General features: G+C 39.8%; 1 protein-coding gene across 9 annotated transcripts in view; it reads left to right on the top strand.

Moving 5' to 3' along the window:
* LOC126355928 (dedicator of cytokinesis protein 1) overlaps positions 1-23,585 on the top strand; it is a 452,703-nt gene that overhangs the window by 303,466 nt on the left and 125,652 nt on the right. The window lies entirely within an intron of this gene.

The following is a 23,585-nucleotide window of genomic DNA, read 5'->3' as shown; positions in this document are numbered from 1 at the left end:
AAGACCACATGCCAGTTTCAGTTCCTTATGCATTGTTTTTTTTTTCTTTTTTTCCACAGTACTCTTACATCTGTTTACTGTGGGTTTTTTCCCCCTACCTGTCTTCTGATCACTTTAGACTAACTTTTTAAGGTGCTGTACCCCAGTCAGCAAAAACATAACCTTTATAGGATCACTTTTGTCTGTCTGTCTGTCGTATGTTTCCTGAGAAACAGGTAGTGGTAACAAGTTGAAATTTATGTCAAATATTAAGATTTACAATCCCTTGATAGTGTAAAAAATTGAAGCTCCCAATTCAATGCAATCAAAAGGTGTGGCTATTTTGATACTTGCAAACTCGCCAATCAAAACCTGTAGATCTAATCTACATCCATAATTAAATTTGTATGGAAGCCTAAGACCACGAGTCCTAATCATGTTTATTTGTTTTTTTTTTTTTTCACTCTCCTTCATTGTAATCACACTACATTCATATATTTTTACTGAAACACTTCTTGGTCAATTGTTTCTTTAGCTTTTATGGTATTTTTTTCTAAATCTTTGTTTACTTTTTTGATCCAACTTGGTGTTTACTTTTTATCCCACAACTGTTTGAAAATCTTTTTGATCAATCTTCTGTATAGCATTGGATATAAATGTCCAGAAAAATCCAGTCTTATTTTTCTCATTATTTCTGATATGTTCTGATAAATTTGATCATTATTTAATCATTTTTAACATTCCACAGCTTTCGTGGGTCTGATATTTGCCTAATGGTTCACATTTCCAGTATTTATAATTTGATTCTAGACATTAACTTGCACATAAGTATTCTGACTCCAATACTGTATTGTAATGCTTTGTTTTTGCATTTTTAGACACACATTTTTTATTATGAAGGTATTCAGTTATACCATATATCCTTCTCATTTGATGCAGCCTTTTGTCTATAGGCACTTTTTCTAAACCATTTTTTGGATTATATTCCCAAGAAATTTGAATTTTTTAAACCTTCTGTATTTGGCCAGCATCTGTTTTCAGAAATTTTTGTATATTTTTACTATTTGTAAAATAAATAAATAAATAAATCTGCAGAAATTCGTAAACCCATCTGACTGGCTATTTCTTCCAAAACGTCAATTTGTATTACACCGGATATCATATTTTCAGAGTGTATAGCAATGTCATTTGCAAATGTGAGACAGTTTATCCCATTTGTTTCCTCTCCCAGTGTTATTAGTAAAGTCTTAGATTCATTCAGTTTTTCATTCCAAATTCTTACTATTTTTTCTAGAAGGCAGTTGAAAAAAAATTGGGATGGGCTATCTCCTTGCCATCCGAAATATATCTCCTATAAATTTCACATCAGGCACGGTGTCTGTAAGTTGGTCAAGAATTATAGTTGCTAATTTAGATTTTACACCGAATTCTCAGATTTTATCTACACTGTCTCTATCAACTGAACAAAGGCTGTTTTGAAGTAAAAATTACTTCAGTATCTTTTGAATTCAGTAAGCTGTGGTGAATAATTGACATCAGATTAAATATTTGTTCAGAAAATGATCTGCCCTTCCTAAAACTACATTGATAGTCACTTAAATGACTATCCAGTTTTGTTTCTACTGTCTTTAGTATAGTATAGAAAAATACCAATATTATGAAAAGAATTGATGCTACTCATCACATTTCTGAGATGCTGAGTTGCAGATATGCACAAAAAAAAGAATGTCACAAAATAAGCTTTCAGCAACAAGACCTTTTGCAAAAGTAGACCACACACACACACACACACACACACACACACACACACGACCGCAGACTCTGGCAGCTGAAGCCAGACTATGAGCAGCAGCCGCAGTGCGTGATGGGAGAGGCAATTGGGGGGGGGGGGGGGGTAAGGAGGAGACTGGGGTGGGGAGACGGAGGGATAGCAGGGTAGGGGTGGGGGATGCTGAAGTGATATTGGGGAGTGTGCAGAGATAAGATGGAGAGAGGGCAGGGCAGCTAGGTGCAGCTGGGAGGTTAGACAGAGGGTGGAGGAGAGGGGAGGGGATAGTGCAAGAGGAGGGAATTAAAAAGACTGGGTGCATTGGTGGAATAGAGAGCTGTGTAGTGCTGGAATGGGAACAGGGAAGGGGCTAGATGGGTGAGGACAATGACTAACAAAGGTCGAGGCCAGGAAGGTTATGGAAAAGTAGCGTATATTGCAGGGAAGGATCCATGTGGCACAGGCTGTGAAGCAATCATTGAAATGAAGAATGTTTTGCTGGGCAGCATGCTCAGCAATGTGGTAGTCCAGTTGTTTCTTGGCCACAGTTTGTCATTGTCAATTCATACAGACAGACAGCTTGTTGGTCGTCATTCCCACATAGAATGCATCACAGTGGATGCAGCTTAGCTTGTAGATCACATGAATGATTTCATGGGCAGCCCTGCTTTTGATAGGATAGGTGATGTTTGTGACTGGACTGGAGTAGGTGGTGCTGGTGGTGGTGGTGGTGGTGGTGGTGGTGGTGGTGGTGGTGGTGGCAGGATGTATCAAGAACTATTACATGGAGATAAGCCATGAGGTAAGGGATTGGGAGCAAGAATTGCATAGGGATGAACGAGTGATGAATCCTACCTGCAGACAAAGGCTCTGTCACTGTTGTTTTGAACTATAAGGATTACCTGGCAGAAGGACTCTCTACCAGCAGTCAGATACATCCACCTACAAACTTTGCCACAGCGACCTCATTCCAGAAATCCAACAGTATCTCCAGCCTCTCCTCAAATCCTCTCCCCGGAGCCCGTCCCTCTCCTCACTCCTACCACTCCATACACACTTACCTTCTACATGCTTACTGAAGTCCATAAACCCAACCACCCAGGATGCCCCATGAGAGAACCTCTGCTGTTGTAGACCAACACCTTCAGCCTGTTACCCGAAGCATACCATCCACTATAAAAGAATGCCAACCATTTCTTCAACTGGCTCTCCTCAGTTCCTGTTCCTTTACCATGTGGTGCCCTGCTCAACACTACTGATTCCACTTCCCTTTATACTAACAATAATAATGCCCATGGCCTTACCACTATTGAATACTACCACTCCCAACAAACAGCGGATTCCAAACCAAGAACCTCCTTCCTAGTTGCCATGACCAATTACATCCTCACCCACAATTACTTCTCCTTTGAAGGCATTACCTACAAATAAATCTGGGATTCAGCTTTGGGCACCCACTTCGCACCGTACTATGCCGACCTATCCACGGGTCATCTACAGCAATCTTTCCTAAACACCCACAATCCTAAAACCCTCACCCGGTTCAGATTCATTGATGACATCTTTGCGATCTGGATCGAGAGTGAGGACATCCTATTCACATTCCTCCAGAACCTCGACACATTCTCCCGCATTCTCTTCACCTAGTCCTATTCAACCCAACGAGCCACCTTCCTAGATGTTGACCTTCACCTCAAAGATGATTACCTCAGTAGCTCTGTCCATATCAAACCTATTAACCACCAGCAATACTTCCACTTCGACAGCTGCTACCCACTCAATACCAAGAAGTCCCTTCCATACAGCCTAGCCACCTGTGGCTGTCACATCTGCAGTGAAGTGTGGTCCTTCTGAAAATATACTGAGGGTCACACTCGGGCCTTTTCAGACCATAATTATTCTCCTCCCAAGCTTGCACAAAAACAAATGCCCCTGGCCTTATCTTTCCAGTCACACACCACCTCCCAAAGTCTCACCGTCAGGCCACAGAGGAGCATTCCCCCCGTAACTCGGTACCACCCAGGACTGGAGCAACTGAATTACATTTTATGCCAGGGTTGTGCCCTGAAATGAGAAACGTTCTGCCCACTATCCTTCCCACCCCTCCCACAGTGGTATTCTGCTGTCCACCAAACCTACACAATATACTTGTCCTCCCTATGCAACCCCTGCTCCCAATCCCTTACTTCATGGCTCATAACTCTGTAATAGACCTTGATGCAAGACCTGTCACATGCATCCTTCCACACCACCTACTCAAGTCGTGTCACAAACATCACCTATCCTATCAACAGCTGGGCTGCCCGAGAAACTAGTCATGTGATATACAAGTTTAGCTACAACCACTGTGCTGCATTCTATGTGGGCATGACAACCAACAGCTGTCTGTCCGCACGAATGGCCACCAACAAACTGTGGCCACAAAACAACTGGACTACCCTCTTGGTGAGCACACCGCCCAACACGACATTCTCGATTTCAATGGCTGATTCACAGCCTGTGCCATGCAGATCCTTCCCACCAACACCAGCTTTTCTAAATTGTGCAGGTGGGAACTCTCCCTGAAATATATCCTACACTCCTGTAACCCCCATGGCCTCAACCTTCATTAGTCATCGTCCTCACTTATCTGGCCCCTTCTCTCTTCCCATTCCAGCACTCCACAGCCCTCTATTCCACCAACACACCCAGGCTTTTTAATTCTCCCCTTTCCTGCTATCCCCCCTCACTCCCTCATTGTCTAACTGCCCAACTGCACCTAGCTGCCCTACCCACTCTCAACCTCATCTGTACACACTCACCAGCAGAACTTCACTGTCCGCCCACCCTTACCATCCTATTCCTCCCCCTCCTCACCTCAGCCTCCTCCTTACCCCCCACCCAGTTGCCTCTCCATCGTGCACTGCTGCTGATGCTCGTAGTCTGGCTTCAGCTGTCAGAGACTGTGGTCATGTGTGTGTCAGTTGCATTTGCGTGTGTGTGTGTGTGTGTGTGTGTGTGTGTGTGTGTGTGTGTGTGTGTGTGCGTGTGTGTCTGAATCTATTTTTTAAAAAATGCCTTGTTCCCGAAAGCATATTTTGTGCCTATCTGTGACTCATCATCTCTGCTATAGGGTGAGTACCAACTATCCTGGTCATTATATTGTTACATTTCATCTTGGATTTTCCATTTTTTGGTGTAGAAAAGTATTTTATATGTGACTGGCAGCAAATTCAGCCGGATAGCTTTGCAGATAGCCAGGATGGGAAGGTGCACTGGCCCCTGATCAAATTCACCTGGCAGATTAATGACAGGACTCGGTGTGCTGGCCAGCCTGGATATTGTCTTCTGGTGGTTTCCCAAGTTCCATTTGGTGAAAACTGGGCTGATACCGAAGTCCCACTTTAGTTTCACAATTCACAAACATTTAGAAAACTTTTGATCACTTTGACATGTGTAACCTACACACAGATAGTTGGGGAATGCATGTTACACCTTGCACACGCAGGAAGAGCATCGAACCACCCATTAAATTATTCATGCCAAATCCTTAAATAATCATGTTGGCCCTACACCAATGGGGGACAAAGGCGCAAGAAAGGAAAAGAAGAAGATGCAACTGATAGCACAGAAATTCCTCTGTAGTTGTCAATATATTGTTTGTTGCCATTCTTAAGCAGCACAGTAGTTGTAATAACAGCACTAATCACAATAAATCAAGTTAACAGGAGTTCTAATTGTTAAATAAGTGCAACTGCCATCTATGCTGAGCTACACATAGTAGTTCTCAGAACATCAAGTACATTTATAAGACACAAATTTCGCGCGCGCGCGCGCGCGCGCATGTGTGTGTGTGTGTGTGTGTGTGTGTGTGTGTGTGTTTTGCCTATTTGCAATGAAGGCCTTCTTGTCTGAAAGTTCACTTTCTGACAGTCTTTTTGTTGTGCCTATCTGCGACTCAACATCTCTGCTGTACGCTGTATGGAGAGTAGCAACTATCCTTTTTGTAATATTGTTTGTAAGACATTTCTAGTGATTTGACCATCACCTAAAAACTGTGTGCACTTTCTTGCAAAAAAGTCATGAAAATCATTCTTACATCATTTTTGGGAACTGTATTGGTTGAAGTCATAGTGTTTTTGAGAACTGTTTTTATGAAATCTCATTGCATTGAATGTATATAACAAGGAGAAGAGAGGTATTGGCAGCAGTTCTAATAATAAAAGATACTTGTTTGTTTGAAGCAAGATTGTGTGCAAGTCATGTACAGAATATGAATTAAGCTTAATTTTTGGCTGCTATGTATCATAACTCTACCTGCCCAAAAATACCTGGAAATCTGTTAGTGGATATTCATATAGGTTGTGCCCAGGATTCTCTTTTATGATGGCTTGAACTATGGTGGGAACACTTTCAATATGGTGTCTGAATGTCTGTTGAGAAACGGCAGCACATTCATCATCGATAACTGAACCACTGAAGATGTGATGGATGCTGGTGTCTGGAGTGAAGGTGACAATCTAACTTAACCCAACAACTGTCTTTCAAGATGCTGACCTCCACCTCAAAGATGGCTCTATCAGTACCTCTGTCCATGTCAAACGTACTGATCATCAGCAATACCTCCACTTCAACAGCTGCCACCCATTCCATACCAAGAAGTCCCTTCCATTCAGCCTAGCTACCTATGGTTGTTGCATCTGCAGTGATGAGCAGTCCCACTCAAAATATATTGATGTCCTCACTGAAGCCTTCACAGACCACAATTATCCTGCCAACCTTGTACAAAAACAAATCTCTAGCTTTCCAGTCTCCCAAAGTCTTACCGTCTGGCCACTGAGGAGCATTCCCCTCATAACTCAGTATCATCCAGGACTGGAGAAACAGAGGGTCTTGACTAACTCTCGTTGTGCCCTGAAATAAGAAATGTCCTGCCCACTAACCTTCCCACCCTTCCCACAGTGTTATTCTGCCATCCACCAAACATACACAGTATACTTCTCCATCCCTACACAACCCCTGCTCCCAACCCCTTACCTCATGGCTTATGTCCCTGCAATAGACCTAGATGCAAGACTTGTACCATACATCCTCCCACTATCCACCTACTCCAGCCCGCTCTCTAACATCACCTATCCCATCAAGGGCAGTGCTACCTGTGAAACGAGTCATGTCATCTACAAGCTCAGCTGCAACCACTGTTCTGCATTCTATGTGGGAATCACAATCAACAAGCTATCTGTCTGCATGAATGGCCACCCACAAACTGTGGCCACGATGCAAGTGGACCACCCTGTTGCTGAGCATGCTGCCAACCAACTTTTCTGAATTGCACAGGTGGGAACTTTCCCTGCAATACATCCTACTATGTTCCCATAACCTTCCTAGCCTCAACATTCATTAGTCTTTTTTTGTCATCCATCCAGCTTCTTCCCTGCTCCCATTCCAGTACTACACAGCCCTCATTCCACTATCGCACTGAGTCTATTTACTTGTCTCCTTTTCTGCTTACCTCCCCCCCCCCTCCCCCCACCTAAGTGCTCTCCACCTTGTCCCTGCATGCTCTCCAGCAGCTCTTCAGCATCCACCACCCCCACCCTACTATCCCTCCCCCTCCCCACCCAAGCATCCTCCTTATCCCCACCCAGTTACCACTTCCATCATGCATTGGTGCTGCTGCTCGCAGTGTGGCTTCAGTTGCCAGAGACTGCAGTTTTGTGTGTGTGTGTGTGTGTGTGTGTGTGTGTGTGTGTGTGTGTGTGTGTGTGTCATCTATTTTTGATGAAGGCCCTACTGGCCAAAAGATACTTTTTGACACTGTTTTTGTTGTGCCTATCTGCGACTCAGTATCTCCACTATATGGTGAGTAGCAACTTTTCTTTTCATAGTATTGTAACTCGTGCCAGAAGTGTTCCATTGTATTCAATCGGGACTCTGAGCAGGTCAGTCCATTTCAGAAAAGTTACTGTCCACAAACCATTGCCTCATAGTTTCTGCTTTGTAACAGGATGCACTGTTACACTGATACAACCATCATCTCGAACTGTGCCTCCACTGCACACACACACACACACACACACACACACACACACACATATTTGGTTTACTGTATGAATGGCCTGCTTTAGCCTTCATCCATTTGAACCAGCTTACTGTGTTCATCCCTTAAGCTCCGTCCACAATTTTACTGCCACATCTCTGCATCATCACATTGACAATTCCTTCAAGCTGCAAGATGTGTCTTAAAAACAAATATCTTCTTTTTTTTTCAAATTGTCCCGTAACATTTTTTCTCCCCCAATTTGGTTTGGTACCTCCTTGTTAGTTACTCAATCTACTCACATAATCTTCTGCATAATTCTGTAATATTATATATCAAAAGTCTCTGTTCTCTTTTTGTCTTTGTCCATGTTTCACTTCCATAAGAAACGCACATGGCAAACACCATCAAAAAAGGCTTCCCAACACTTAAATTGATATCAGATGTTAAAAAATTCCTGTTTTTCAGAAATGACTTATTGCTGTTGCTAGTCTGCATTTTATATCTTCTCTACTTTGATTATCATCAGTTATTTTGCAGCCCAGATAGCAGAAGTTAGTCACTATTTTCAGTGTCTCGTTTCCTAATCAAAGTCCTTTGGGATCGACAGCTTCAATTCAGTTCTATTCCATTACACTTTGTTTACTTTTGTTGATTCTGATTTGGTAACTTCTTTTCAAGACACTATCCATTCCGTTCACCTGCTGTTCCACATTCTTTGCTGTCTTTGACAGAATTACAATTTCATTATCAAACCTCAAAGGTTTTTTCTAACTGAAATTCAATTCACTCTCAAAATTTCTCCTTGGTTTCCTTTACAGCTTGCTCAATTTTCCTTTACTGGTTGCTCAGTTACATATTAAGTAACATCAGGGATAGGCTACAGTTCTGTCTCACTCCCATCTCAACCATTGCTTCCCTTTCATGTCCTTTGACTCTTGTAACTGAAATCTTGTTTGTATACAAGTTGTAAATAACCTTTCACTCCCTGTAATTTATTCGTGCCAACTTCAGAATTTCAAATAGTGTATTCTAGTCAACAATGTCAATATTCTCTAAGGAAAAATACAGGGTCAGTATTGTCTTGTGTGTTCCTCCATTTCTCTAGAACCCAAAGTTATCATCCCTGAAGTCAGCTTCTACCAGTTTTTGTGTTCATCTGTAAATAATTCGTGTCAGTATTTTGCAAACATAACTTATTGACTGGAAAGTTTGCTAATATTCACATCTGTCAGCACCTACTTTCTTCAAAATTGGAATTGTTACATTCTTCTTGAAGTCTGAGATTATTTTTACTGTCTCACATATCTTGCTTATCAGATAGGATAGTTATGTTCATGGCTGCTTCTCCCAAGGATGTCAGTGATTCTGAGAAAATTTCATCTGCTCCATGGGCCGTGTTCTGACTGAGATCTTTCAGTGCTCTGACAAATTCTTATGTAAATGTTGTGTGGTTAGGGCCTCCCATCGGGTAAACCGGTCGCCTGGTGCAAGTCTTTTGAGTTGACACCACTTCAGCAACTTGGGCATTGAGGCAAATTCTTATGTCTGTATCACATCTCCCAACTCATCTTCATCTACATCTTATTTCTTTTCTATGGTATTTACCTTTGTGTTTGTTTCTCTTGTATAACTCTTCTGCATATGCCTTCCCCCTTTTAACTTTCCCCTCTTTGTTCAGTTCTGGCGTTTCAGCTGAGCTCTTGATATTCATACAGCTGCTTGTCTTATCTCCAAAGTTCTCTTTACTTTTCCCATGGGCAGTATCTGTCTTTCGCCTAGATGTTCATGTTCTGCAAAATGACGTTTCTCATCTAGCGATTGCTACTTTGCCATTTTGTACTTCCTCCTAGTTTTGTTGTTTAAGATGTCTGTATTCCCATTTGCCTGCTTCATTTGCTCACTAAGAAATAACAGTAGGTAAATGAACTAGTTCTTATGAACATTATTTTTTGTTAATGTTTCTGTGTACAGCGGACCACCTTAAAATCGCTCAAAAGAGGAAAGGTCGCTGGACCTTATGGGATACCAGTTCGATTTTACACAGAGTACGCGAAGGAACTTGCCCCCTTTTTGCAGCGGTGTACCATAGGTCTCTAGAAGAGCGAAGTGTTCCAAAGGATTGGAAAAGGGCACAGGTCATCCCCGTTTTCAAGAAGGGACGACGAACAGATGTGCAGAACTATAGACCTATATATCTAACGTCGATCAGTTGTAGAATTTTGGAACATGTGTTATGTTCGAGGATAATGTCTTTTCTGGAGACTAGAAACCTACTCTGTAGGAATCAGCATGGGTTTCGAAAAAGACGGTCGTGTGAAACCCAGCTCGTGCTATTCGTCCACGAGACTCAGAGGGCCATAGACACGGGTTCACAGGTTCAGAGATAGAGAAGAGCCAACTGCGAGCAGCGCACTTCGTTACAGGATCATTTAGTAATCGTGAAAGCGTTACGGAGATTATAGATAAACTCCAGTGGAAGACTCTGCAGGAGAGACGCTCAGTAACTGGGTACGGGCTTTTGTTAAAGTTTTGAGAACATACCTTCACCGAAGAGTCAAGCAGTATATTGCTCCCTCCTACGTATATCTCGCGAAGCAACCATGAGGATAAAATCAGAGAGATTAGAGCCCACATGGAAGCATACCGACAATCGTTCTTTCCACGAACAATATGAGACTGGAATAGAAAGGAGAACAGATAGAGGTACTCAGGGTAGCCTCCGTCACACACCGTCAGGTGGCTTGCGGAGTATGGATGTAGATGTAGATGTAGATACTTCATTGGCATTCATGTAGATATTCTCTAACAAATTTTTGCTGTTATTACTGAACTCCCATCGTTTATATTGCAGTGGCATCTTTTAACCAGTTGTATTATCTTTGCCCCCATTTTGTAACCTGTCTCCTTTCTGTAGTAAATAATAGGTGAAAGATTACTTCTTCATGAAGTTTTGTGCCCTTCCCCTTCATGAAGTCTCAAGTGTAGATGTTGCCCTTATGGTAGGCATGTTGCTCTAATTTATTATACTTTTCACTTGGACAGAAACAATTTTCAGTATACTTTTGAGGAGCACAATTCCCACTTCATTTATCTTAATGTTTGCTAATCCTCTGAATTCATGTATAGGTAGTCTGTTTTATGTCTCAGTGTAATGATTCCTAATGGTTCATTCTGTTGATCTTTCAAATTTTTCACTGACCTGGGACATGAGACAAGATCCTTGTCTTTTGTTGGCAGTTCTCACACTGACTAGGCTGTTCAGGCACAAATCTCAGCTTGCTCTCTAGAGAATTAACCCCCCACCCCAAAAGTCAGTGCACTAACACTCCTGAGGGAGAGGATACTGCAGAAAATGGTTCAGATGCAGCACAGAGTGTTTCAGGACAAATCTTCCAGTTTACTTGGCAGATTAAAAACATAATGTTAGGTCATGAATTAGATCTTGACACCTGTCTTCATTGGCAACAATCTTAATGACTTGGCTTCCTAGGATGACTCGTGGCCAAACTTCACAGCTGCAGTTCTGCCAGCAGCCTTGAAACAATGCACATTTTGCTGTAGCAAAAAAGATCAGTTCTAGAAATGAACCTTCCCTATGGTGATACCATTCTTTGTGACATCATTTCCCTTAGAGGCGCTAGCATAGCAAGTAACACTTGGAAAATTGGGGAGAGGTATGACAGTAGTGAAGTTGTAAGGATAGTTGAGAATTGTTCCATTTTCAAGAAATTGTGGGACAGTGATTTTTTTTTAATGCAACAAATTAGCTCTTGTTGTTGATAATTCTTCCAGGTTGTATGGCCTTGGTCCATGCTATTCTTCTATTCCTAACGTTTCGTCCAATACTACGTTGGACATCCTCAGAGGAATGGCTGGTCCTGCTGAGTCCTGCCGACTGACGAATTGGGCCTAAATACCGAGGAAAGTGGGCATGGTCTAGCTTGCACATAGCAGCAGAGAGAAAACTAGTCAAAGATAAAATGTAACTATTGATAATAGTCCGTCATAGACAAAAATCACATATCGATTCTGTAACGCCACTGTCCATATCTCGCTTAATTTCAAGGCCTCTTCTTTTCTATTAAAATTATCTTAATGTTTATAAATTTCAATAGCCTCCCTATATAGTTGTGGATAATAGTTCGTGGTAGCACTTAAAATTTTAGTTTCAGAAAACTTAACTACATGGTCACCTGACTGAAGTGCATGTTCCGCAACGGCTGATTTATCTGTTTTCCCCAGTCGGCAAAGACTTTTATGCTCCTTTACCCTCGTATTCACACTTCTTTTCGTAGTACCAATATAGACCTTGCCACAAGTACACTGAATTTTATACACACCGCTAGATGATAATGGTGGCCGTCTATCTTTAACAGAACGAAGTACTTGTCCTATTTTCCTGGTAGGTTTGGATACCGGTTTCACTTTATGTTTCAGCAGAATTTAGCCGTTTCGATCTGTAACCTTACTAATGAAAGGTAAAGCACCATGTTTTTCCATTGCTGTGTACCATCCTTGTCCTTTAACACATAAAGTGTTTCGGAAGAGAACACATACTGATAGATACTTACATAAGAACTCCAATCATCACCCACAACAAAAAAGAGGTGTAATCAAAAGTTTAGTGGAGAGGGCAAAACGGATTTGTATGCTGGAACATCTGGGTACGGAACTGAATCATCTGAAACAGGTCTTCGAAAAGAATGGGTACTCAAACAAAGAAATTAATAGAGTTTTAAGACCTAATTACAGCAGTTCAAAGGACAAGGATTGTACACAGCAATGGAAGAACACGGTGTCTTTACCTTTCATTAGTAAGGTTACAGATCGAATCGGAAATATTTTGCTGAAACATGAAGTGAAACCGGTATTCAAACCTAGCAGAAAAATAGGACAAGTACTTCATTCTTTTAAAGATAGATGGCCACCGTTATCATCTAGCAGTGTGTATAAAATTTCGTGTACTTGTGGCAAGGTCTATATTGGTACTACGAAACGAAGTGTGAATACAAGGGTTGTTGTTGTCTTCAGTTCTGAGGCTGGTTTGATGCAGGTACTGCAGCCTACATCCTTCTGAATCTGCTTAGTGTATTCATCTCTTGGTCTCCCTCTACGATTTTTACCCTCCACGCTGCCCTCCAGTACTAAATTGGTGATCCCTTGATGCCTCAGAACATGGCCTACCAACCGATCCCTTCTTCTAGTCAAGTTGTGCCACAAACTCCTCTTCTCCCCAATTATATTCAATACCTCCTCATTAGTTATGTGATCTACCCATCTAATCTTCAGCATTCTTCTGTAGCACCACATTTCGAAAGCTACTATTCTCTTCTTGTCTAAACTATTTCTCATCCACATTTCACTTCCATACATGGCTACACTCCATACAAATACTTTCAGAAACGAGTTCCTGATATTGAAATCTATACTCAATGTTAACAAATTTCTCTTCTTCAGAAACGCTTTCCTTGCCATTGCCAGTCTACATTTTATATCCTCTGTACTTTGACCATCATCAGTTATTTTGCTCCCCAAATAGCAAAACTCCTTTACTACTTTGATTGTCTCATTTCCTGATCTAATGCCCTCAGCATCACTTGACTTAATTCGACTACATTCCATCATCCTCGTTTTGCTTTTGTTAATGTTCATCTTATACCATCCTTTCAAGACACTGTCCATTCCGTTCAACTGCTCCACCAGGTCCTTTGCTGTCTCTGACAGATTAACAATGTCATCAGCGAACCTCAAAGTTTTTATTTCTTCTCCATGGATTTTAATACCTACTCCAAATTTTTCTTTTGTTTCCTTTACTGCTTGCTCAATATACAGATTGAATAACATCGGGGATAGGCTACAACCCTGTCTCACTCCCTTCCCAAACACTGCTTCCCTTTCATGTCCCTCGACTCTTATAACTGCCATCTGGGTTCTGTACAAATTGTAAATAGCTTTTTGCTCCCTGTATTTTACCCCTGCCAGCTTCAGAATTTGAAAGAGAGTATTCCATCCAACATTGTCAAAAGCTTTCTCTAAGTCTACAAATGCTAAAAACATGGGATTGCCTTTCCTTAATCTATTTTCTAAGATAAAGTCATAGGGTCAGTATTGCCTCACATGCTCCAACATTTCTACGGAATCCATACTGATCTTCCCCAAGGTCAGCTTCTATCAGTTTTTCCATTGGTCTGTAAATTCGCATTAGTATTTTGCAGCTGTGACTTATTAAACTGATAGTCTGGTAATTTTCACATCTGTCAACATCTGCTTTCCTTGGGATTGGAATTATTATATTCTTCTTGAAGTCTGAGGGTATTTCGCCTGTCTCATACATCTTGCTCACCAGATGGTAGAGTTTTGTCAGGACTGGCTCTCCCAAGGCTATCAGTAGTTCCAATGGAATGTTATCTTTCAGTGCTCTGTCAAACTCTTCATGCAGTATTATATCTCCCATTTCATCTTCATCTACATTCTCCTCCATTTCCATAATATTGTCCTCAAGTACATCGCCCTTGTATAGACCCTCTATATACTCCTTCCACCTTTCTGCTTTCCCTTCTTTGCTTAGAACTGGGTTTCCATCTGAGCTCTTCATATTCATACAAGTGGTTCTCTTTTCTCCAAAGGTCTCTTTAATTTTCCTGTAGGCAGTATCTATGTTACCCCTAGTGAGATAAACCTGTACATCCTTACATTTATCCTCTAGCCATCCCTGCTTAGTCATTTTGCACTTCCTGTCAATCTCTTTTTTGAGACGTTTGTATTCCTTTTTGCCTGCTTCATTTACTGCATTTTTATATTTTCTCCTTTCATCAATTAAATTCAATATTTCTTCTGTTACCCAATGGTTTCTACTAGCCCTCATCTTTTTACTTATTTGATCCTCTGCTGCCTTCACTATTTCATCCCTCAAAGCTACCCATTTTTCTTCTACTGTATTTCCTTCCCCAATTCTCATCAATTCTTCCCTTATGCTCTCCCAGAAACTCCATAAAACCTCTGGTTCTTTCAGTTCATCCAGGTCCCATCTCCTTAAATTCCCACTTTTTTGCAGTTTCTTCGGTTTTAATCTACAGTTCATAATCAATACATTGTGGTCAGAGTCCACATCTGCCCCTAGAAATATCTTACAATTTAAAACCTGGTTCCTAAATCTCTGTCTTACCATTATATAATCTATCGGATACCTTTTAGTATCTCCAGGGTTCTTACATGTTGTTGTTGTTGTTGTTGTCTTCAGTCCTGAGACTGGTTTGATGCAGCTCTCCATGCTACTCTATCCTGTGCAAGCTGCTTCATCTCCCAGTACCTACTGCAACCTACATCCTTCTGAATCTGCTTAGTGTATTCATCTCTTGGTCTCCCTCTACGATTTTTACCCTCCACACTGCCCTCCAATGCTAAATTTGTGATCCCTTGATGCCTCAAAACATGTCCTACCAACCGATCCCTTCTTCTAGTCAAGTTGTGCCACAAACCTCTCTTCTCCCCAATCCTATTCAATACCTTCTCATTAGTTACGTGATCTACCCCTCTAATCTTCAGCATACTTCTGTAGCACCACATTTCGAAAGCTTCTATTCTATACGAGGGTAAAGGAGCATAAAAGTCTTTGCCAACTGGGAAAAATAGATAAATCGGCTGTTGCAGAAAATGCACTTCAGTCATGTGACCATGTTGTTAAGTTTTCTGAAACTACAGTTTTAAGTGCTACCACGAACTATTATCCACGACTGTATAGGGAGGCTATTGAAATTTATAAACATTAAGATAATTTTAATATAAAAGAAGAGGCCTTGAAATTAAGCGAGATATGGACAGTGGCGTTACAGAATCGATATGTGATTTTTGTCTATGACGGACTATTATCAACAGTTACATTTTATCTTTGACTAGTTTTCTCTCTGCTCCTATGTGCAAGCTAGACCACACCCACTTTCCTATCAACCCTATCTGGTATGGATCCCACACTGTTGAGCAGTATTCAAGCAGTGGGCGAACAAGTGTACTGTAACCTACTTCCTTTGTTTTCAGATTGCATTTCCTTAGGATTCTTCCAATGAATCTCAGTCTGGCATCTGCTTTACCGACGATCAACTTTATATGATCATTCCATTTTAAATCACTCCTAATGCGTACTCCCAGATAATTTATGGAATTAACTGCTTCTAGTTGCTGACCTGCTATTTTGTAGCTAAATGATAAGGGATCTGTCTTTCTATGTATTCGCAGCACATTACACTTGTCTACATTGAGATTCAATTGCCATTCCCTGCACCATGCGTCAATTCGCTGTGGATCCTCCTGCATTTCAGTAAAATTTTCCATTGTTACAACCTCTCGATACACCACAGCATCATCTACAAAAAGCCTCAGTGAACGTCTGATGTCATCCAGCAGGTCATTTATGTATATTGTGAATAGCAACGGTCCTATGACACTCCCCTGTGGCACACCTGAAATCACTCTTTCTTCTGAAGACTTCTCTCCATTGAGAATGACATGCTGCGTTTTTGTTATCTAGGAACTCTTCAATCCAATCACACAATTGGTCTGATAGTCCATATGCTCGTACTTTGTTCCTTGAACAACTGTGGGGAACTGTATCGAACGCCTTGCGGAAGTCAAGAAATGTGTGGAATGAGTCAAAGATTATATAAATGTAAATTACTTAAGACATGTAACAAGGTAAAATCCAGTTAATTTGCAAACTGTCACAGGAAAAATAAAAATATGAAGCTAGAAAAAACAGAAGCAAAGTAGCAAAAAACCATCCTACACAGATTACCATGTTGTACAAAAATACATTACAAACAAACAAAAATATATGAATGAAAAGTGTATGAATGTGTTAAAAACTCTATATAATAAATACAAAAGTTTATAGAGTAAGGAAATATATCCATATGTTATTGATAGCTGCCCCTACGTAGACCTTTGTTGTTACCTGGCATTGACTTAAGTATTTTAATACTGGAATGCTGTACACCTTCCTCTTCTTGGGTTAGATTTTTGAAGTCCTTATGGAGGTCAAATTTTCTTCTGTATTATGATCATGGTATATCACTGGTCTCATAGTGCTGGCAGCCATGAATCTCATAGTGGACGAAGGGTGCTGACAAGTGGCGGTAAGTGTCCCAAGTTTCTTGAGAACATTACGACCAGAGGTACTCAGGGGAACACTACACATCATTCAGACCACCTTTCTCTGCAAAACAAAGATTTTCTTTGATGTGGGTGAACTACCCTTTAAACAATTCCATAGTATATAATATGATGGAAGTACCCAAAGTAAGTGGACTTTGTGTCTGATGTCCCCAATTTGTGACTGAGATAGGTGACACAGGCGTTGGCACCCTTGAATTACATTCTGAAGAAAGATGGTTCAAATTCCTGTCCAGCCATCCAGATTTGGGTTTTCCACGATTTCACTAAATTGCTCTTGGCAAATGCCAGGATCGTTCCTTTGAAAACGACATGGATGATTTCCTTCCCCGTCCCAGCTTGTCTTCCTTCTCGAATGATGTTATTGTCAATGGGATGTTAAATCTTGTGTTCCATCATTCCTTTATCGATATGTGAGATTTCTTAATGACAAAAGTAGCCAAGGGCAATCTCTGTATGATATAGAGGACATGGAATTCCGAGCCAAGCCTGCTATCTATGTGGTAGCTTGAGAATTTTGTGTAATATACCCTTTGTGTTTGCTGACTGCCATGTACAGTAAGCATGTCCTGTGGCATTTTCTGATGGGGGCCAAACTGGGTATAATTTGTTATGCTCAGTTTTATTGAGAGTGAGTTTGCTTTGAACCAGTTTAGTTCTGAGAGTAATTTGGTAGCATCAGCTTTTAGATTGACGGAACATTTGTTGTATATAACAATCATAATAGCATCAGCAAATATAATGGAATTACATGTTTTGCATCACGAACGTATGAGAAAAAGCAATAGACAAAGGACAGATTATTGGAGGATTGCATGTAGTACAGTGCTCCACTTGGACTCTTACCGCCTTCACCCACATTAGTGATCACATCCAACACTACCTTTCTGCTTCCAGTCATGAAGACAGGACTTTATCTATTTCCCCACTGCCCTCTGGAGGTGTGTTAGCACACTTTGTTAAGAAGTATTTTGTGATCCACACAGTAGAAAGCCAATGAAAGATCACAAAATATACCAACTGCTTTCAAAGGGTTCCAGTACATCATATGTGAAAGAAAACACAGCATCAATTGTGGACATAAATTTATGGAATCCAAACAATCCTTTAGGTTTTGAGATGCCTCAAAATTCATAAATCATAGAAGCAGTAAATTTGTGGGCTGAAATTGTACACAATTGATCGGAGCAGACTTTCAGAAGTTTAGTAGAAGTGTTATTTGCATCTTATGACCCCTTGATTTTTAAAGAGAGAATTGTTTTCTTTGTTTTGCTTTCAGTTGTGTGGATGTGCTTGTATCAGTTATAGGATTAGGAAAATGTAGTTTCAGTGGTGGTGTTTGCATTGTACCTTCTAAGGACACATTGCAGACTATTTGTTTAGTAGCATTTAAAATACAGTCATTGAAGATTTTTACATATTGGTTGCTTATATGCTTATCACTCGAATGTAAGACAATGTCTTTAGTTTTACTGGGGACACTGGCACATGCCTCATTCCTCATTGTGTCACAGACTGTTTTGGTTTTATTACAGGATTGGCTGATTTTGAAAGTAAAACATAAAATTTTTGATTGACAATATTATGAAAAGATAGACTGCTACTCACCGAATAGCAGAGATGCTGAATCGCCAATAGGCACAACAGAGAGGTTGTCAAAAAAGTAAACTTTTTGCCAAAGAGGCCTTCATCAGAATTAGACAAAAAACACACACAGAAATGCATCTCTCACACACATGATCACAATCTCTGCCTGCTGAGACACTGCAACTTGCACACACATGCCTCATTCCTCATTGTGTCACAGACTGCTGAGGCAATATTATGAAAATTCCGATGAAGAAATTTTTGGCCAAAAGCTTACATGTTTGATAGTCTTTTTGCTGTGCGTGTCTGTGACTCAGCATCTCCATTATATTACGAGTAGCAATCCATACATTTCATAATATTGTCATTATTTCATCCAGTATTTTCCATTGTTTGAATTTTTTGATTGATCGTAAACTTTGTTTAATGTTTTACAATACATTTTGTAATAGTTTAGGTGGTTTGGTTGCCTGAATTTTTTGTTGTAATGTGTAATTCTCAATTTTTTACAAGATATCCTATTCCTTTTTTGTGGTTTTTTATGGTCGATTCCAGTGAACTCTTTTTTGGAAAGGAACCTTCAAAATAGTGTTGTGTTTCCATTGCAAAATGGACTATATTTGAAATTGATGTCTCTTTCACAAGATATATGTCTCCAGTTTACATCTTGGAGGCATGATTTAAATGCCTAAATCATTTCTTCATTTATTGGTTTGAATACTTTCCAGTGAGGCTGAGTTTTATTCTGGCAAATATTCACATCATTAGTAAATAGTAAGTCTCTGGGCACTCTGGTCAGAGAGCCATTCAGTATTTTACTATTAATGATGCTACCCACTTTCCCTTGGTCGACAAAAATGTTGTCGATTATGGTACTTGAGTTTGGAGTTAATCTCATGGGAAAATTGACTAGTGAGACAACTTTGTAGGCGTACATCAAATTTTGTAGGCCATTGTACCCACTGCTGTACATTAGGAAATTTGCATATAAATCCCTTCCCCAAGTAATATGACATCCCTTTTACATTTAAACATAACTGCACAGTACAAGTAATTACATAGTTCATTATCTAGTTCCATAAATTTAAGTATAAACATGCTTACAAAGTTATTTTGAGAAATACAGCAACCAGCCACTGTTTTATGTATATTTATTTATGTCAGTACAAATTTTGGGCTTTTAGCCCATCTCCATTTGGCTTAATACATATTTAATCTTAAGTGTGTACATCACTTAAGACTTAAGACTTCAGTTTCAATGCTGCAGCTGCATTTTTATTCTGCTTTTTGTTGGAGTAGCAACAAACAAATTAGAAAGGCAACAACAGCATCAAAATTGAAGTCGATGTTTTTAGTGCTGTAGCAACTGAAGATTAAGTATGTATTGCACCTATTGAAGATGGGTTACAGTATGAAATGTGTGTTGGTATAAATAAAAATACATAAAATATTGGCTGCTTGCCATATTTCGTAAAGTAATATAATCCACAGCCATAAATCTCAACAACCATAAAACGGTAAAGGAATACCTATAAAGTTGTGTAGCTTGATGTTAGATGGCAGATTATACAGCAGTTTGACATGTGTTTCACCATGTTAGTATAGCTATATGTGCTCAGAAGCTTGATATGTACATCAGAGATCAAAAATTTCCTCATACAGTTTAGCTTGTTTGTTTTAGAGGATGCTTTTATTATTAAAGGATTAAATTATATAATAAACTGACTGAACTTTTGCAAGTACTTCTAGATTCAGAAATGAATATTACAATTTTTCCATGCATAAGTTTCATGCAGATAATTCATTTATCATTTCTACAGTACTTGCACAAAATGTAATAAAGTAAACATGTTACCATAATAAAAATTTTGAAATCATAGCTCATCTTCACCAAGGATGTACTTATCTTAGCCTCCATTTACAGCTAAGGAAAGGATTGGAGACTGCTCTGTAATTCCTAGTATCTCTGTGGTCTGGCACGCACTTGGTGTAAAGTAACATTTTTAAACACTTCCGGTCAGGCAATCAAAGAGCTTTGACAGCTGTGTGGTTCTTCAGCTACTGTACAAATGAATTAACAGTACTATGTTTAACTTTTATTCACAATAAGCTGTTTGTGTACAATATAAATGTTCTTTTGAACTATTATATCGATGAATGGTCTTTTTTATTAGATAACGTTGATGACATTCATGTATTTAATTTTTTATAATGTTTGAAATGGCTGCCAGAACTGAAAGATCTTCTGGCAAAAACCATAAAGTCTTTAAATAATCTGATGTTATCACCTAAAGGTTAAGAGTACTGCACGCCATAGTTATATAAAGCCATTTTTATAACCTACTTGTGTGTGTCATTTATAGATCAAAGTAACAGAGGTATCTAAAGATTCTAGTCAGCATCTGCAGTAGGGTATATGGATTCTAAGTCACCTGTTTCCACCAGATGACAGCTTCTCATAGCAAGTTACTTTCACAACGTGCAGCTGACACCACCAATGTCTAGCTTAATTGTTGAGTGTCCTGAAGGTACATTTATGAGCCATGAAATAACAAGCAAACTATTTACAGTCTGAGCAAAGTAATCCTACAATAGGTTAAGGGATTTATTACCAGACTGAAGTAAGATTTCTTTCTTGGATTTAGTGAGATGCAGAATTATAAAACTCACCAGACTACAAGGAGGCTTGTACTGGAAATTATATTACTAAGCAGGTATTGTATCCAATTTCAGAAGTGAACAGTGATTTTACTGTTCTCTACACTAATTAATCTAAGTATCACTAGATTTTCAGTAATTTCTCTTGGTCATACAGTGAAGGGTTTCACGACTGGATGTTTTAGCTGCTGAGAATTTTTCCGGGTTGTATGGCCCTGGTCCACGGAACTCTTCAATCACTGACGTTTCGTCCAAGGAGTTGACAAAGTCGGCAAGACTCAGCTCAGCAGGAGCAACTCCGAATATGTCCAATGTAGCCTTTGATGAAGCGTCAGGGATTGAAGAGTTCCGTGGACCATGGCCATACAACCTGGAAAAATTCTCAGCAGCTGAATTTCTCTTGGGATTACTGAATTTAAAATATTTTATGCTGAGCTGTACACGATCCTGAGTCCAGCAGATCAGATGAGTTTCGATTTAAGAAATGAGTATCTTGTGTGCTGTGATTCCCCTAGTGTCCTCCTGACTGTCATGCAAATGTGCCCAGCAGAAAAAATGTTCACGACATCCACTACAACTTAGTATGATCACAGGGGAAGGCAGTCTTCATTTCAAATCTTGTGGAATTCTTAAGATAAAGAAGCTAATAATGTGGCCATAGAGCTATGTGGACTCAAAAAATGTAATACCCCTGCTGGGAATCGCATATTCCTTGAGAATAGTGACTGTTTGTGAGAACTTGGTTAGTTTTACTTTTGTCAATTCTGTTGCCCCTCTCAGTTCCAATCGCTAAGAGACAGATACACTCCAGTGACTGATGAAAAGGAAATGACAGGTACTACAAAGAACAATTATTGTTATGAGGTCACGAGTGGTACTATGTTTTCTCCTAAGCACAGCAGATACTTTTAAACAGTCACAAGTACTTAATATTTTACGTGCCACAATATGACAGTGATCTTTCCACACTGAAACTCTCAAATGAAATAATGTGACACTAATGATGATACACCAAACAGATTATCAACTTTAACTAAACATTGCTGGCCAGTAAATATTCTCAACCCGACTGTACGGCTCACACAACACTGCACTGCCAGCTGATTGCAGACTGCCAACTGCCTCCTAGCTCTGGCGCTCAGCAACAGCAATCAGAGTTTATTCAAAGCATTGTCAGTGAACAGCGATAACTTTAAATTCTGCCTTCATTAAACCAGAGGTAGCTGCAACATAAGCACTGCAGTCAAGCAGTTTGATAAATTGATTCCCAACTGTTAGAATGATAGTAAATAACTCAACACGTGATGCTATAGGATTCTCACACTCGTCTAACCCACTATCTTGATCGTTGTTAATTCCTGCAAACAGTTAATAATATAGTGGAAAATTTCAATTAAAAGTTGCAAATATTGAGCCTCTTATGTGATGTAAATCAGTGGAGTTATGTTTAAATGTCAAGAAGGCAAAGTGGATGTTCATCGGCAGAACTGAAGTGCAATTCAGTGCTCTATTGTACTTAGTAATAGTAAGATTGAAAGGGTTTCATCATATAAATATTTGGGGTATCAAATCAATAATAATAATAGGGAATTCTCTCAAGAAATGTGCTGCAGAATTGGCCAAGACAGAAGTTCTTTCCATAAAAATGAAGAAAGTTCTTACTAGCTGTGACATAAATCTTACACTTTGCACTTTGATGCTCTGTATTCAGTATCCTTCTCGATAGAATTAAGTCATGGGCACTTATGTAGCTTTACGTAATAAATAAGAGGCATTTGAAATGTGGGAATTTTGATGGATATTCTGACCACGGACAGATAGTCACAAATATGGCAGTACTGCAGAATTTGAACAGAGATTAAGAAATTCTGTTGTTGTGGGCTTCACTCCAGAGACTGGTTTGACACAGCTCTCCATGCTACTCTATCCACTGCAAGCTTCTTCATCTCTGAGTAACTACTATAACCTACACACTACAACCTACATCTTTCTGAATCTGCGTAGTGTATTCGTCTCTTGGTCTACATGTATGATTATTACCCTCCATGCTTCCCTCCAATACTAAATTAAAGTTATTCCTGGATGCTTCAGAACATGTCCTACCAACTGATCCCTTCTTTTAATCAGGTTGTGACACAAATTCCTCTTCTCCCCAGTTCTATTCAGCATCTCCTCATTAGTTATGTGATGTACCCACCTAATCTTCAGCATTCTTCTGTAGCACCACATTTCGAAAGCTTCTAGTCTCTTCTTGTTTAAACTATTTATCATCAGTGTTTCACTTCCATTCAAGGCCACACTCCATACAAATACTTTCAGAAAAACATCCTGACACTTAAATCTTTATTTGATGTTAAAAAATTTCACTGCTTCAGAAATGCTTTCCTTGCCATTGCCTGTCTACAT

Source organism: Schistocerca gregaria, chromosome 3 (assembly GCF_023897955.1).
Source record: "Schistocerca gregaria isolate iqSchGreg1 chromosome 3, iqSchGreg1.2, whole genome shotgun sequence".
In the NCBI taxonomy this organism is placed as follows: domain Eukaryota; kingdom Metazoa; phylum Arthropoda; class Insecta; order Orthoptera; family Acrididae; genus Schistocerca; species Schistocerca gregaria.
The sequence above is the reverse complement of the archived record's forward strand: the minus strand, read 5'-3'. Positions and strand labels throughout refer to the sequence as shown.